This window comes from Salvelinus sp. IW2-2015, linkage group LG2, assembly GCF_002910315.2.
Source record: "Salvelinus sp. IW2-2015 linkage group LG2, ASM291031v2, whole genome shotgun sequence".
Lineage (NCBI taxonomy): Eukaryota > Metazoa > Chordata > Actinopteri > Salmoniformes > Salmonidae > Salvelinus > Salvelinus sp. IW2-2015.
Window position 1 is genome coordinate 41,421,483 of NC_036839.1, and position 16,295 is coordinate 41,437,777.

The 16,295-nt window shown below is 42.0% G+C and overlaps 1 long non-coding RNA gene across 1 annotated transcript; it reads right to left on the reverse strand.

The window, feature by feature from the left end:
- Positions 1-354: 354 nt before the first annotated feature.
- Positions 355-16,056, reverse strand: LOC111972576 (uncharacterized). Its single transcript, XR_002878481.2, has 3 exons — positions 15,910-16,056; positions 7,224-7,354; positions 355-1,805 (listed from the first exon to the last, which is right to left on the reverse strand). It is a non-coding gene; the product is annotated as an uncharacterized lncRNA (long non-coding RNA).
- Positions 16,057-16,295: the final 239 nt, after the last annotated feature.

The following is a 16,295-nucleotide window of genomic DNA, read 5'->3' on the forward strand; positions in this document are numbered from 1 at the left end:
CTCATCCCCAGCCTCTACCCCGGCGTGGGAGTAAGCATATCCCAGTACGAGAGCCTCCAGTAGGGCACACATACAGTGAGCATGGACCAATGGGTCTGGCGCTTTGGATGGCTTCCTTCTCTCTCCCACACAGACACACACACACATACACTCTACCCATATGAGGAACCCACACTGAGAGCTCCCCTTTAATGTCATGTGTCTTACATCTGAGGAGAGCAGAGGCAGGGGAAACACGGGGGAGTGTGTGGGCTGAGTGTGTGTGTGTGTGTGTGTGTGTGTGTGTGTGTGTGTGTGTGTGTTGTGTGTGTGTGTGTGTGTGTGTGTGTGTGTGTGTGTGTGTGTGTGTGTGTGTGTAAACTGTGCAAATCACTATGCCTTTTGAATTCAGTTCACATTCAGACAAACCATTAGTCCTCTGGTGTCCTTCTTGGTAGACATGTACTCACAGGAGCTAAATCACTCAGATAGCTTTTATTGCCAGAGCTAAATAGCATCCAGTCCCTCTCAAAATAATTCAATATTCATGACTTATGATCTGATGATTAGACACACTGTAGGATGTATTATGTTAAAACAGATGAAGAACAGATTGAAAGATTGAGAGAATGATAGAATGATAGAATGAGAGAATGACAGAATGAGAGAATGATAGAATGATAGAATGAGAGAATGAGAGAATGAGAGAACTGAGAGAATGAAAGAATGATAGAATGAGAGAACTGAGAGAATGACAGAATGAGAGAATGAGAGAACTGAGAGAATGACAGAATGAGAGAATGAGAGAACTGAGAGAATGACAGAATGAGAACACAGAGAATGACAGAATGAGAGAATGAGAGAATGACAGAATGAGAGAATGAGAACACAGAGAATGACAGAACGAGAGAATGAGAGAATGAAATAATGAGAGAATGAGAGAATGAGAGAATGAGAGAATGAGAGAATGAGAGAATGAGAACACAGAGAATTGAGATAATGAGAGAATGAGTAGGGGATCATCTGAATGTAAGTGTAGCCCTTGGACTGAATTAGACATTGAACATCCTCAACCCAAAACTGCAGAAATTGTCAACTAATTCACTAAATATATACAGAAAGTCACCAAGTGAAAGTGTCTGACTATAGTCAGAATGTATAGGGAGAGAGCTAGACTGGTACAGTACTTCCACAGGAATCTTCCCTCTTTGAAGACAGTAGTAAAATCTATAACAGGTATAGTTTTTAGCAATCAAGATGTTTGGGTCTAGATCGGAGGGCCTGGACACACAGGAAAACGTCATTCCTCTAGAAGCTCTGTATAACAGATAGAAAGACCCATATCTTACCGGTAGAATGGATGACCAATGTCAATCATCTCCACCTTGTCAATCATCTCCACCTTGTCAATCATCTCCACCTGTCAATCATCTCCACCTTGTCAATCATCTCCACCTTGTCAATCATCTCCACCTTGTCAATCATCTCCACCTTGTCAATCATCTCCACCTGTCAATCATCTCCACCTTGTCAATCATATCCACCTGTCAATCATCTCCACCTGTCAATCATCTCCACCTTGTCAATCATCTCCACCTTGTCAATCTTCTCCACCTTGTCAATCATCTCCACCTGTCAATCATCTCCACCTTGTCAATCATCTCCACCTTGTCAATCATCTCCACCTTGTCAATAATCTTCACCTGTCAATCATCTTCACCTTGTCAATCATCTTCACCTTGTCAATCATCTCCACCTTGTCAATCATCTTCACCTGTCAATCATCTTCACCTTGTCAATCATCTTCACCTTGGCAATTTCAGCTTCTGAAAGAAACAGGCAATAGAGAACATTATATAATACATAATATCATAATGAGATGTTCTGGAATTATTTAACAAAAAACAGACTTGTTTATGGTCACAATCACTTGCATAATAAATTCCCATCGTGTGAAGTTTCTTGGTATACAGACGGACCAGATTGCTCATTGGAATATGTAACATTTGTGTGTGGGCGACTGTGGGCAGTCTCTGTCCTTCCAGTTCCCCATCTAGTTCCAACAATTAGTTAGCTCCTCCAGGGAACAACCCAACCACAACCCTTACCTCATCATCTGTCCACTTATATGAGGAAAACACTGTTTCACATCTTTTAAAATGGCCCATTCACTATGACTAGATGTAGAAACTCATCAATAATATGTTTTAAGAAACATTTAGGTGTAAAACATCTTGATTTTGTTCTATTCTAAATAGATGGAGGCTATTTTTTCATAWTGTGTATTTCATAATGTGTCTTTGGTAAATGTTAAAATCTTACAATTTAAGGTCCTCTGGCTGTAGTATAATCACCTGGTGTCTGGGACATGAGACTGTTGTAGGTGTCTCACAGATATCCCCTGGCTGTTGCATGACTTCAATATTAAAGCCCCCATGCTATCTTTTTAAAATGTTTTTCGAAATCATCACTTTATGTCAAATAAATCACTGTATGTGTTTATTTTTGTAATATAATACCTCAAAATAYATTTTTTATCATTTATTTCCCTGAGCCTCCTTGGGTCACTGAAAGGCTCAGTCCGATTGTGTGGGCGTAGGGATACAAATTTGAATATAGTTATATATGCAGCCCTGATTGGCTGATAGAATAACCTAAAGCCCATCCCCTTACCCSTTCAAAAAAAACGACAACAAAAGGCACATGGTATTAAACCTTTCAGTTGGAGTTGAAGTTGGACCCTAAAAGCGACAAACTTCCATAGGTGTGTAGGCTACTTTGTTTTGCCATCAAAACAATAGGCATACATAATGCATAAAAAATAATATTCACAAATAAATAACGTAGATGTAAGCACCAGGAAGACCCCATCCACCCACCTCCTGCAGGAATACATTATATTGTCAGTTATTTACATAACATAATAAACATATCGTAAAACAAGATTATAATGAAAGTCTAAATCACGGCATGGACGTATCTTCTCAAGTTATTGTTTTACATGTGCTAAAGCTCTGTAAGGTGTTCCTGTGGGATGAAAACAGATGATGGTGAAAGTTAGAGGGTGTTAGCTAAACATAATCAGGTAGGAGGTCCAGAGCGGCACCAGAGTAGYGATYGATGGTAGAAAGTTAAATAACTAGTGCTTTTATCTACATTGTCATCACCAGCTTTCTCCAATAGTGACATTACTATACACAACTACAATCTGTGAAAGGTGGAAGAGGTAGTATTTCAAACTTACTACACACGCACACACAACAACACCTAGCTTCTCAACGTCACCTAGCTTCTCAACGACACCTAGCTTCTCAACGACACCTAGCTTCACAACGACACCTAGCTTCTCAACGACACCTAGCTACTCAACGACACCTAGCTTCTCAACGACTCCTAGCTTCTCAACAACACATAGCTTCTCAATGACACCTAGCTTCACAACGACACCTAGCTTCTCAACGTCACCTAGCTTCTCAACGACACCTAGCTACTCAACGACACCTAGCTACTCAACGACACCTAGCTACTCAACGACACCTAGCTTCTCAACGACACCTAGCTTCTCAACAACACATTGCTTCTCAACTACACCTAGCTTCTCAACAACACCTAGCTTCTCAACAACAACTTCTTTGGCAGAATCATTTGTGTTATTTGTGATGGTTGGGGTGAAAATCTACCAGAGAATAGATCTCCAGGAAGATGGTTGGTGACCACTGCCGCTACACACACTACAAATGTGTGTTAAAATAGTCATACAGTCAATCACAGATAGACCCATAGCCCCTACCCATTGACAATTCCTACTAATCGGTTATAGGACATGGTCCAACCATTACACTCTCTGAAAAAAGTAATACAGCATATAGAACCTTTGTCTGACAGTACTTTGTCTGACAGTCTGACTGTACTTTGTCTGACAGTCTGACAGTACTTTGTCTGACAGTCTGACAGTACTTTGTCTGACAGTCTGACAGTACTTTGTCTGACAGTCTGACAGTACTTTGTCTGACAGTACTTTGTCTGACAGTGTCACGCCCTGACCTTAGAGATCCTTTTTATGTCTGTATTTTGGTTTGGTCAGGGAGTGAGTTGTGGTGGGCATTCTATGTTTTGTGTTCTATGTTTTCTATTTCTGTGTGTTTGGCTGGGTGTGGTTCTCAATCAGAAGCAGCTGTCTATCGTTGTCTCTGATTGAGAACCATACTTAGGTAGCCTTTTCCCATCTGTGTTTTGTGGGTAGTTGTTTTCTGTTTTGTGTGAGTATCTGACAGAACTGTTGCGTTTTGTTCCACTTTTGTTTTTGTTTCAGTGTTCAGGTGATAATAAACATCATGAACACGTACCACGCTGCGCTTTGGTCTACTCCTTCTTCCTCAGACGRACATCGTTACAGACAGTCTGACAGTACTTTGTCTGACAGTCTGACAGTACTTTGACAGCATTTCAGTCTGAAGGACGTATGATTTGAAGTGACTGAAATATTCAGAAAGGTATTGGGAAGTGATCAGAAGATCACCAGGCAATAATTTTGTGTAGAAAATAACATAATTACTTTCAATTTTGTGGTGCTGTCCTCCCCAGTCTGATTATGCCCGGTCATGTCCACTCTCTGCTCTAACGAGTCCTGCACAGCTTGAGAGCATTGTAAAGGAAAACAGATTAGTGTTCCTGAGAATCTTAGCACAGGAATGGGGCAATATTAGCACACAGCTAATAATAAATGCTTCGGGGCTCCCGAGTGGCACAGCGGTCTAAGACACTGCATCTCAGTGCTTCAGATGTCACTACAGACACCATGGATCAATTCCAGGCTGTATCACAACCGGCCGTGATTGGGCGGCAAACATTTGGCCCAGCGTCGTCCGGGATTGGCTGCTCGACGAGCCGTCATTGTAAATAAGAATGTGTTCTTTAACTGACTTGCCTGGTTAAATAAAGGTTAAATAAAATATTTATTTTTTTAAATTATAGCTCCAACCGTTCAAGAGGTAGAGACACATTTGCAAGAAATAAACAGAAAGCACTCTTCCACCATTTGCTAATGGGGATCCAAATAAACAAACAAATAAATAAACAAGCATAGAGGAAAAGTGTAGCTGGCTATGCGGGAACATTGTTTACATTGTGAGAGGCACCTTCTGCCTAGGCACTAGGGCAGCGTTTCCCTTTTACGATTCTGATATAACTGTTTTTGTAGTTAGGCTAGCTACAGGTATCCTATGTAAATATAAATGTCAGGTCAGTAGCTAGCTAGCTATCCTAATTGCGGTCGAGACTAGTAGCTAGCTAACTAGCTAAGCTAACGTTAGCTAGCTAGCTAGCTAGCTAGCAGCAGCACAACAATATCTTGTCCTTTGCTTTTAATAGTAATAGTTAGCTAGAAGAATAACTATTTAGAGATGTACTTTTTGAAACGTTGCTGTTGATTGCTGCTGCTTGTTGGGAAAGAACTTTGAAGAAGGATGCTGCTAGCAAATCCACTGCCTAAGAAACTATTGCTGCTTAGCAGCCAGCTACTGCACATCTCTTTTGCTTTTGTTCATTGCTGTAGTCTTTTAATGGAGTCAAACGATCAAATCGCCCTCTAGTGGCATCATGGTTGGAATGTTTCTAATATTTTTAATAATTTCATAATTCATTAAAAATAAATTAAGCCCATAACAATGTGTGTGAGGTGTATACTTTTGTTTAAAAGTAGATGTTTTTAAGACTACCAAGAAACTGTGACCATGATTTAGCCCACTGCAGTGAAAGGTTAAAGTGGAAGTAGGCCTAAATACAGAAATATTTTGGTCATAAGTGCACGCTGCCAACAATGAGGAATGGAATGTCAATATGACAGGGCAGGGCCAACAACAGTGTAGGAGGATATATGCAAATCAAAGATGAACTGTCATTGGTCTATTATAATCATATCAGATTGTGATGTCATGATCTGGGCCAAAAACGTGTTTTTAAACAGCTCTTATACTAAAATGCACATTCATAATTTTCACAGTTTCAGTGTTGTTTCGATCTAAAAGTGTGGAAATATCATAAAAATAGCAAGAAATCACGATTTTAACTGCACTGCCCCTTAATTTTCTACTCTGAAGACAGAGGAATAGCGGTGTTTGCATAAAACCATTTGAAATAAGTAACAAACCATTTGTAACAGGTCAAGTGTTAAAAAGGACATGTAACCATTGGTCCAATTGCATCCGTAATGCTTGCTTTGTTCCTTGAAGGGCTTTTTTATTTTAATTATATCTCACAAGGATATGACGAGGATGATGGTCACTATTATCATTATTACTATTTGAAATACAAAAGTCACCTGTATGTCAGTCATATCACAACTGACATTAATGGAATCAAATAATGTTGGCCTCTGTCTATGTTCTGCCTCTCCTACCTGTCAACTCTGGTCTCTCTCTCTCAAACTCTCTCTTCTCATCTCTCTCTCTCTCTCTCTTCTCTTTCTCTCTCTCTCTCACTCTCCTCCTCTCTCTCTCGTCTCTCTAGCTCGTCAGTCTCATCTTCTTCGCTCTCTCTCAGATCTCCCTGCTTCTCTTCTCTCTTCTCTCTCTCTACTCTCTTTCTCTCTCTCACAGTGTTCCCCAGGTAATGGGCTATCATTTCCAAACACACACAAGAATTTCCAACAGCCCAGCTCGCTATACCACCCGCCACAACCGCCTACGCACACAGCACGACTTGCATACCCCCCTCCTCCCGCAACTTAAAGAAGGGAACACAACAGAGATCTCTGTCCTGCACCAACCACATCCTCAGTCTCTCCTCTCTCCACACACAACACACACACACACGAACACACACACACAACACACACACAGCACACACCACACAAACAACACACAACACACACACACACACACCACACACTCTAGCTCGACTTGCATACCACCCCTCCTCCAGCAACTTAAAGAAGGGAAAACATGCACAGAGATATCACACGCGCGCACACACACACACTACAACCAGTCCTACAATGATAGAACCAAGGCAGACCACACACTGTTGCAATGCCATGCTCAACAGACGTGTCAATGCTTCTTCTGGTCTTTCACACAATGCAAACTCTAGAATATGATAGCCTATCTGTAGACCTAACAAAATAATGGCACTTATCTAAACACCAATCTTATGAATGTGAAAAAACGTAGCAAATAAAACAATAGGTTTAATACTGTATATCCGTAGTATTAAGATGATATAAACAGTCGACAGCTGTGGCTTACCTTGTGGTTGTCTGTCTCCGGACTCGAGTTTTCTTCCTCCGCCCATTGCTGTTGCAAACGCCAAGAGTCGTGCAGGAGGGAGCCCGGGGTTGCAGACACCTTTCCGTGGCGCGACACTCCGCAGTTACATGCTACAAAAACAGAACGCGACAACAACAAAAACATCACCAAAGGCTGAAAAACACTTTCTCTAGCAACTGACTTTCTCATCTGACTTTCTCATCGCGAATGCACTTAATGATCTCATCACTCAGTCATCTGCGACTCCTGCAAGTCATTTCCCCTCTCCCCTTATCGCTGACTGGCCGCGGGGCTTTTCACCGTGTGCATACCGAATCAGTCGGAAATGCCACTGAGTTTCCTGCTTCAGCATAGCTTCCCATTCACCTCAGCCTGTACATAGGCGCGTCCCTCGCTCGCCCTGACGACGAACCCAAGCCAGCAATAAATCCCCCTTTTACCAGGGGCCGTCCCTGCTGCGACCCGTGTGCGTGTAGTGCGTGCGCGTGTCCACAGACACATGTACGATTTCAGGAAAGTCCACTTTTCTGAATAACACGATTTTACAGACAGAAATTATAAGGTTACATGTTTTCCAGAATATGACAAGCCTACATTTTTTTTCTGCACTCAGCCGAGTAACCACATTTGATTCCTTGAATTAGACTTGAATTAGATTGATCTACTGGGCTGTGTAGATGTGTAATACTATCACATATGTAATTCTAATGTCAATAAGGAGAGAGTTTTGATTTGAAAAAATATACATTACCACAAGTCTCTCTCCAGTCTCCATCCCTCGTCATCTCTCCTCCATCCCTCCTCATCTCTCCTCCATCCCTCTACATCTCTCCTCCATCCCTCCTCATCTCTCCTCCATCGCTCTACATCTCTACTCTCTCCTTCACGCCTCCTCCATCCCTCCTCATTTCTCCTCCATCGCTCTAAATCCCTCTCCTCTATCCGCTCCATCATCTCTCCTCCATCCTCGTCTCATCTCTCCTCCTCCTCTAATCTCTCTCCTCGTCACATCTCTCCTCGTCCATCGGCTCTCATCTCTATTTCCATCTGCTCTCTATCGCTCGCTCTATCCTCCATACCCTCATCTCTCCTCCATCCCTCCTCATCCTCACTCTCCATCCTCATCGCTCTCCATCTATCTCTCCCTCCATCGCTCTACAATCTCTCCTCCATCCTCCTACATCTCTCCTCCATCCCTCCTCATATCCTCCTCCATCGCTCTACACTCTACTTCATCCCTCCTCATCTCCCTCCATCGGGCTCTAACATCTCTCCTCCATCACTCTACCATCTCTACTCTCTAACTCCATCCTCCTATCTCTCTCCATCACTCTACATCTCCCCCAATCTCTTCATCTCCATTGGGGCAAGTAATTGTCTTTACGCGGAGATAGCAAGGGGGCTTTACATCACATTAGACGACATTAAGAAGCAACTGTAATGGGATTTACTATATTGGTCTCTCTCGTCCTCTCCCTCTCTCATCCTCCTCTCGTCTCATCGTCTCTCTCTCTCTCATCCTCTCTCTCCTCTCTCTCAACTTCCTCTCTCTTCTTCTCTCTCCTCTCTCTCCTCTCCTCTCATCTCCGTCCGTCTCCCCTCTCGTCTCTCCTCTCCGCTCCTCCTCCTCATCTCATTCTCTCTCTCGCTCTCTCTCTCGCTCTCTCTCGCTCTTTCTCTTTCTCTCTCCTGCTCTCTCTCTCTCTGATAGGATGATGGAGGGGGGTTGATCTTGTAATGGGGTGTATAGCTATTTGCATTTCCTCAAAATGCCTTTGAACTAGTTTTTTCCCCCACTGTCCCTTTCTCTTTTGTCACCCTCTCAATTTCCCCGGTGAGAGTGATCATGTAATGGTGAATATGGGAAATGGTGTTACTTATATCAGTAGTTCAGATTTGAGGTGTCAATCAGAGACATTGCGTTCATATTGTGAAATCCCCTGAATAAATTAACACTCGTTTACTCATCTGAACTTCTTTGGTATGAATTTCTTTTTCTTTTCATTCTATGACATTTGAAACCACTGCAGAAGTCCTATGACAACATTTATAGTTTGATATAGGCTGTAGTCTAATAGATGTAGTCTATCTCTCTCAGGCATTCCCTTCAGAAATCAATGGGTGCGAACATCAGGCCATTTGCCAGTATTACTGGGCAAGATGTGGGGGGACTTCAATGGACTGTGACGTCAGGGTCAGGTCTGTTGACCAGTCTTTTAGAGGCATAGTTGCGTTTGTCTGGTTGAAGTGCTACTGATGAAATGAACTCATGCTGTTGTTTAGATATTTTTTTGCTGTGTCATAGAATGGTCTGGCAAACATGCATCACCAACAGTTTGGAGTAAATCCCAGCTTCAGCGGATGATGTGCTGTCCAGCCATATTTAGAATGTTGACATTATGGCACGGCGTGGCATTTTATTTCAAACCGTTGACTAAGGTGTCTGTTACCATCTACTAGGCTCACATCGAGCTAGGGTGTTGGGGATGGGTTTGAGGATGGGCTTGAACTGTGACAACGAGCTAGGGTGTTGGGGATGGGTTTGAGGATGGGGTTGAACTGTGACAACGAGCTAGGGTGTTGGGGATGGGTTTGAGGATGGGCTTGAACTGTGACAACGAGCTAGGGCGTTGGGGATGGGTTTGAGGATGGGCTTCAACTGTGACAACGAGCTAGGGTGTTGGGGATGGGTTTGAGGATGGGCTTGAACTGTCACAACGAGCTAGGGTGTTGGGGATGGGTTTTATGGTTGGCTTGAACTGTGACAACGAGCTAGGGTATTGGGGATGGGTTTGAACTGTGACCTATGGCTCTGGGCATCGGAGGTTCTTCTTCTATTTTAACCCTAACCCTAACCCTAACCCTAACCCTAACCCTAACCTTTAACCTTTAACCCTAACCCTAACCCTAACCCTAACCTTTAACCCTAACCCTAACCCTAACCCTAACCTTAACCCTAACCCTAACTCTAACCTTTAACCCTAACCCTAACCTTTAACCCTAACCCTAACCCTAACCTTAATCCTAACTCTAACCCTAACCTTTAACCCTAACCCTAACCCTAACATTTAGTCCCATCACTAACCCTAACCTTAAAGGGAAATTTCTAAAATGTTCAACTTCATATTCATCATCTTCAGCACCACCACAACATCAACACATGAGAACGTAGTAAAACAGATAGAGGAAGACAACTGTTTCCAATGACATCATCAACCAATTCGTAGACAACAAGTAGACAATTAGTAGGTAAAACTTAGGCAATAAGTAGACAATTAGTAGGTAATTAGTAGGTAAAACTTAGGCAATAAGTAGACAATTAGTAGGCAATTAGTAGGTAATACTTAGGCAATTAGTATACAAATCGTTGGCAATAAGTAGGCAATTAGTAGGCAATTAGTAGGTAAGTACTTAAGGCAATTAGTAGGAAGGAACTAGTAAGGACAGAATTAGTAGGCAATAAGTAGGTAATCTTTAGGCAATTAGTAGGCAAATCGTTGGCATAAGTAGGCAATTAGTAGGCAATTAGTAGGTAATACTTAGGCAATTAGTATACAATCGTTGGCAATAAGTAGGCAATTAAGTAGGCAATAAGTAGGTAATACTTAGGCAATTAGTAGGTAATACTTAGGCAATTAGTAGGCAATACGTAGACAATAAGTAGGTAAACTTAGGCAATTAGTAGGCAATCGTTGGCAATAAGTAGGCAATTAGTAGGCAATTAGTAGGTAATACTTAGGCAATTAGTATACAAATCGTTGGCAATAAGTAGGCATTAGTAGGCAATTAGTGGTAATACTTAGGCAATTAGTAGAGGACTAGTAGGCAATTAGTAGGCAATAAGTAGGTAATACTTAGGCAATTAGTAGGTAATACTTAGGCAATTAGTAGGCAATTAGTAGGTAAATTAGGCAATACGTAGACAATAAGTAGGTAATACTAGGCATAGTAGGCAATTAGTAGGCAATAAGTAGGTAATACTTAGGCAATTAGTAGGCAATACGTAGACAATAAGTAGGTAATACTTAGGCAATTAGTAGACAATACGTAGACAATAAGTAGGTAATACTTAGGCATTAGTAGGCAATACGTAGACAATAAGTAGGTATACTTAGGCAATTAGTAGACAAATAAACGTAGACATAAGTAGGTAATACTTAGGCAATTAAGTAGGCAATTAGTAGGCAATAAGTAAGGTAAACTAGGCATTAGTAGGCAATAAAGTAAGGTAATCCTTGGCAATTAGTAGGCAATTAGTGGCAATAAGTAGGTATACTTAGGCAATTGAAGTAGGCAATACGTCGACAATAAGTAGGTAATACTTAGGCAATAAGTAGGCAATCAGTCAAGGTATACTTAGGCAATTAGTAGGCAATTAGTAGGCACTAAGTAGTAATAATTAGCAATTTAAAGTAAGGGCATACGTAGACCAATAGTAGGTTAATACTTAGGCAATTTAGTAAGACAATAAGTAGGAATACTTAGGCACTTAGTAGCAATTTGTAGGCAATAAGTAGGTAATACTTAGGCAAATTAGTAAGGCCATACTAGACATACAGTAGGTATACTTAGGCAATTAGTAGGCAATTAACGTAGGCAATCAGTAGGTAATACTTAGGCAATTAGTAGGCAATACGTTAGACAAGTAAGTAGGTAATACTTAGGCCATTAGGTAGGCAATTGTAGGCAATAAGGTAGGTAATACTTAGGCAATTAGTAGGCAATTAGTAGCAATAGTAGGTATACTGTAGGCAATTAGTAGGCCAATAAGTAGGTATACTTAGGCAATTTACAGTAAGGCAATACGCTAGGTAATCTTAGGCAAGTAAGTAAGGCAATACGTAGGTATACTTAGGCAATTAGTAGACAATACGTAGACAACTAATAGGTAAATACTTAGGCAACTTAGCTAGGCATTAGTAGGCAATAAGTAAGGTAATACTTAGGCAATTAGTAGGCAATAGTAGGGTTAATATTAGGCATAGTAGAGGACTAGTAGGCAATTCAGTAGGACAATAAGTAGCACACTAAGTAGGTTAATACTTAGGCCAAATTAGTAGGCAATTAGTAGGCAATAAGTAGGTCAACTTAGGCCAATTAAGTACGGCAATACGTAGACAATAGTAGGTACATACTTAGGCAATTTAGTAGGCAATACGTAGACATAGGGGTATCCTTAGGCATTAGTAGCAATTAGTAATTGGTTAAAAATCCCACAATGCACGCTGATTATGAAACACTTATCTTCCTCTATATTCTTTACTAGAAAACATAGAAACGCACCGTTTTCACATGTGTTGATGTTGAAGTGATGCTTGAGATGATGAATATGAAGTTGAACATTTTAGATATTTCCCTTTAACCACTTGGAATTAATGGCTACATTTAAGATGAACCCTATCCCAAACCATAACCTTAACCAGTCGGAATGAATGCCTAAAGTTACGTTTCATTTCACTTTTTTGCACAGTTTAACTGACAGCTATGAAACGGCAAAATACATTGTAATTATAAAGGCAAGACATGCCATAAATCAGACATTGGAGATAAGTGGAGTTTTGGGGGTATTTTCTAGTTCTGCAGCTGAATCTCATGTAAACTACAGATTATTATATATATTTTGAAGTAGTCCACACGTGTTTGTATCTGTCCTAGAAAGGGTTTTACTATTCAGGATAAAGTGTCTAGTGCAATGGATGACCAGGCTTTCCTAACCCTCTCCTCAGGCTCTCCCAGAAGTTTCACATTTTTGTTTTGACCCTAAACTGGCACACCTGATTCCATTAGTCAACTAATCATCAAGCCTTTGACTAATGGAATCAGGTGTGCTGGTTTAGGGGGGGCCCGAGGAGACGGTTGGTAAACCCTGCATTACTGTTGTGTGGTAGAAGTATTATTATTTTAATCCCTGTTCTTTCACCAGGAATGTAGCCCCCCTTCTATCTCTCTCTCTCTCCCTGTCTGTGTGTGTGTGTGTGTGTGTGTGTGAGTGTGAGTGTGTGTGTGCGTGTGTGTGTGCGTGTGAGTCCATCTGTGCCAGCTTCTTGACACATGTGAGTGTTTTGTATTCATGCTTTGTTTGTGGTGTGTGGTGTGTGTGTGTGGTGTGTGTGTGTGGTGCTGTGTGTTTGTGTAGTGTGGTGTGTGTGGTGCTGTGTGTGTGTGTGTGCTGCGTCTGTGAGTGTGAGTGTGTGTGTTCTTCTCCTGATTCCCATGAATCGGTGGAGTTAAAGCCTCTTAATGTCCCCTGGCTTTTGTACTCACGTTTCAGCCTGAAATTCCCCAAATTCACCCCTCCATTCAGGACACTGCTGTGTTAGAGAGCTCTGGAATGCACTGGGCTTGACAGGCGCCTGGGCTGGGTGTGTGTGTGTGTGGATGCATGCACATGTGTGTGGGGAGTGTGGCGGGTGGGTGCTCGTCTGTGCACGTGAAGTTGGTTGTGGTGGTTGCGTGGGTGTTGGGGTGATGGGGGCATGGTCTCAGTGGCTGGAGTCCACCATGTGACTACATAAGTGTGTGTGTTAGTCTTCTGTGTGTATAGAAAGGTGAAACCGTGTGTGTGTATAAGACATAGGTATTTGTATTTCATAATCTGAGTCTTTGTGTTTAAAATGTTTAAAAAAAACTCAAAACAAATTCACTAGACACAATCTCTTCATACTTACCACTAATAGTTACACACAGCACACACACACACCACACACACACACCACACACACACACACACACACACACACACACACACACACACAACACACACACACACACACACACACACACACACACACACCACCACACACACACACACAACACCACACACACAACACACACACACACACACACACTTCACACACACACACACACACACACACACACACACACACCACACAATTTCACACTCAGCATCGGGCGTTTGCCTATCTAGTTTCCTCCGTTGCTTTGTGAGCAACCCGCAGCAATATAAATAAAACACAAATATGTGATAATCACCATTCTTCACATAGCTGGTGGGGAAGTTTCGGCTGTTCTCCACAAGAGGAGGGGTGTGTGCATATGTGTGTGCATGTTGTGTGTGATATGTTTGTGCGTGTGCTCGTCGTGTGTGGTATGCTCGTCTGTGGTGTGTGTGGTGTGTGTGTGTGTGTGTGGTGTACGCGCGTGTGCTGGCGTTGGTGCTCGTCTGTGGAGTGTGTGTGCGTGTGCGGTGCGTGTACCATTCCTCTGTTCTCTGTAGGCCCCACAGAGACAGAAAAGTTATGGAACAAATAGGTCTCACACATTACATACAGTAACACCAGTACAAACCATCAGCTCAGTTATACTCCCATTACAAACCAGTTATACCCCAGTACAAACCAGATATACCTCCAGTACAAAACCAGTTATACTCCCAGTACAAAGACCGATTATACTCCCAGTACAAACAGATATACTCCCATCACAAACCTTCAGTCCCCAGATATACTCCCAGTACAAACCAGATATGCTTTTTCCCAGTTAACAAAAAAAAACCAGATATTACTCCAGTACAAACAGATATTCCAATACAAACAAATACTCCAGTACAAACCATCAGGTCAGATATACTCCCAGTTACAAACCAGATATACTCCCAGTACAAAACCAGATATCCCATACAAACCAGATATACTCCCAGTACAAACCAGATATACTCCCATTACAAACCAGATATAGCTCCCAGTACAACCAGATATTCTCCCAGTACAAACCAATATACTCCCATACAAACCAGATATGCTCCCAGTACAAACCAGTTATACTCCCAGTACAAACCAGTATATATTATCTCCCAGTACAAACCTGATATACTCCCAGTACAAACCAGATATACTCCCAGTACAAACCAGATATACTCCCCAGTACAAAACCAGTTATACTCCATTACAAACCAGTTATACTCCCAGTACAAACCAGATATATCCCAGTACAACACAGTATACTCCCATTACAACCAGTTTATTACTCCCAGTTACAACCAGATATTCTCCCAGTACAACCAAGTTATTACTCCATTACAAACCATTATACTCCCAGTACAAACCAGATATACTCCCAGTCAAACTAGATATACTCCCAGTACCAAACCAGATATACTCCCAGTACAAACCAGATATACTCCCAGTACAAACCAGATATACTCCAGCTACAACATTATACTCCCATTACAAACCAGAATACTCCCAGTACAACCAGATATATCCCGTCACTGATACCAGTACAAACCAGAATACTCCAGTACAACAGTATCTCCATACAAACAGATATATCCGAATTACAAACCAGATATATTGCCAGTAAACTAGATATATTCCCAGTACAAACCAGGTACATTTCCAGTCAAAAGTCAAATAAATAGATATCTAATACAACAAACAGATAAATATTGAAGTTAACCAGATTGTTGACCTTTCTAATGACACAGACTGGGAGACCGATGCCGACACGATAGAATAATAACAGAACGAGAGAGGGACAGAAAGAGAGAAAAGAGAATTAGACATAGAGAGACGGGAAACCGGGAAAGAGAAACAGATAAAGAGAGAGAATAGAGAACAAGAGAGAGACAGAGCGAGTGGCAAGGAGAAAACAGACATGTACAGAGACAGAGAAAGACATTTCTAGGAGTTGGAGTTGTTCTTACCTGAACACATGGTCCACATGCTGCCGAGCACACTTCCCTTCCTCCATCATGCTTTGTCTCTGCTCCCTCCGCTGGCTTTTCCTTCCTTCCTCTCTCTCTCTCTCTCTCTCTCTCTCTCCCCCTCTCTCTCTCCCTCTCTCTCTCTCCAGTGAGGTTGTCTCTTGGAGTGATGATCCATGAAGTGGCTGCCGACAGTCCTTAACTACACCGCTCTTTCTCCCCCCCGAGCCGCATGGTGTTGTGTGTATGTGTGTGTGTGTGTGTGTGTGGCGGTTTCTTGTCAACCCCACACAGCCCACCTTACACATATAGTCACCTAAAAAGTGTCAAAGACCACACATGCACGCAACGCACGCACGCGACGCACGCACGCACGCACAAACACA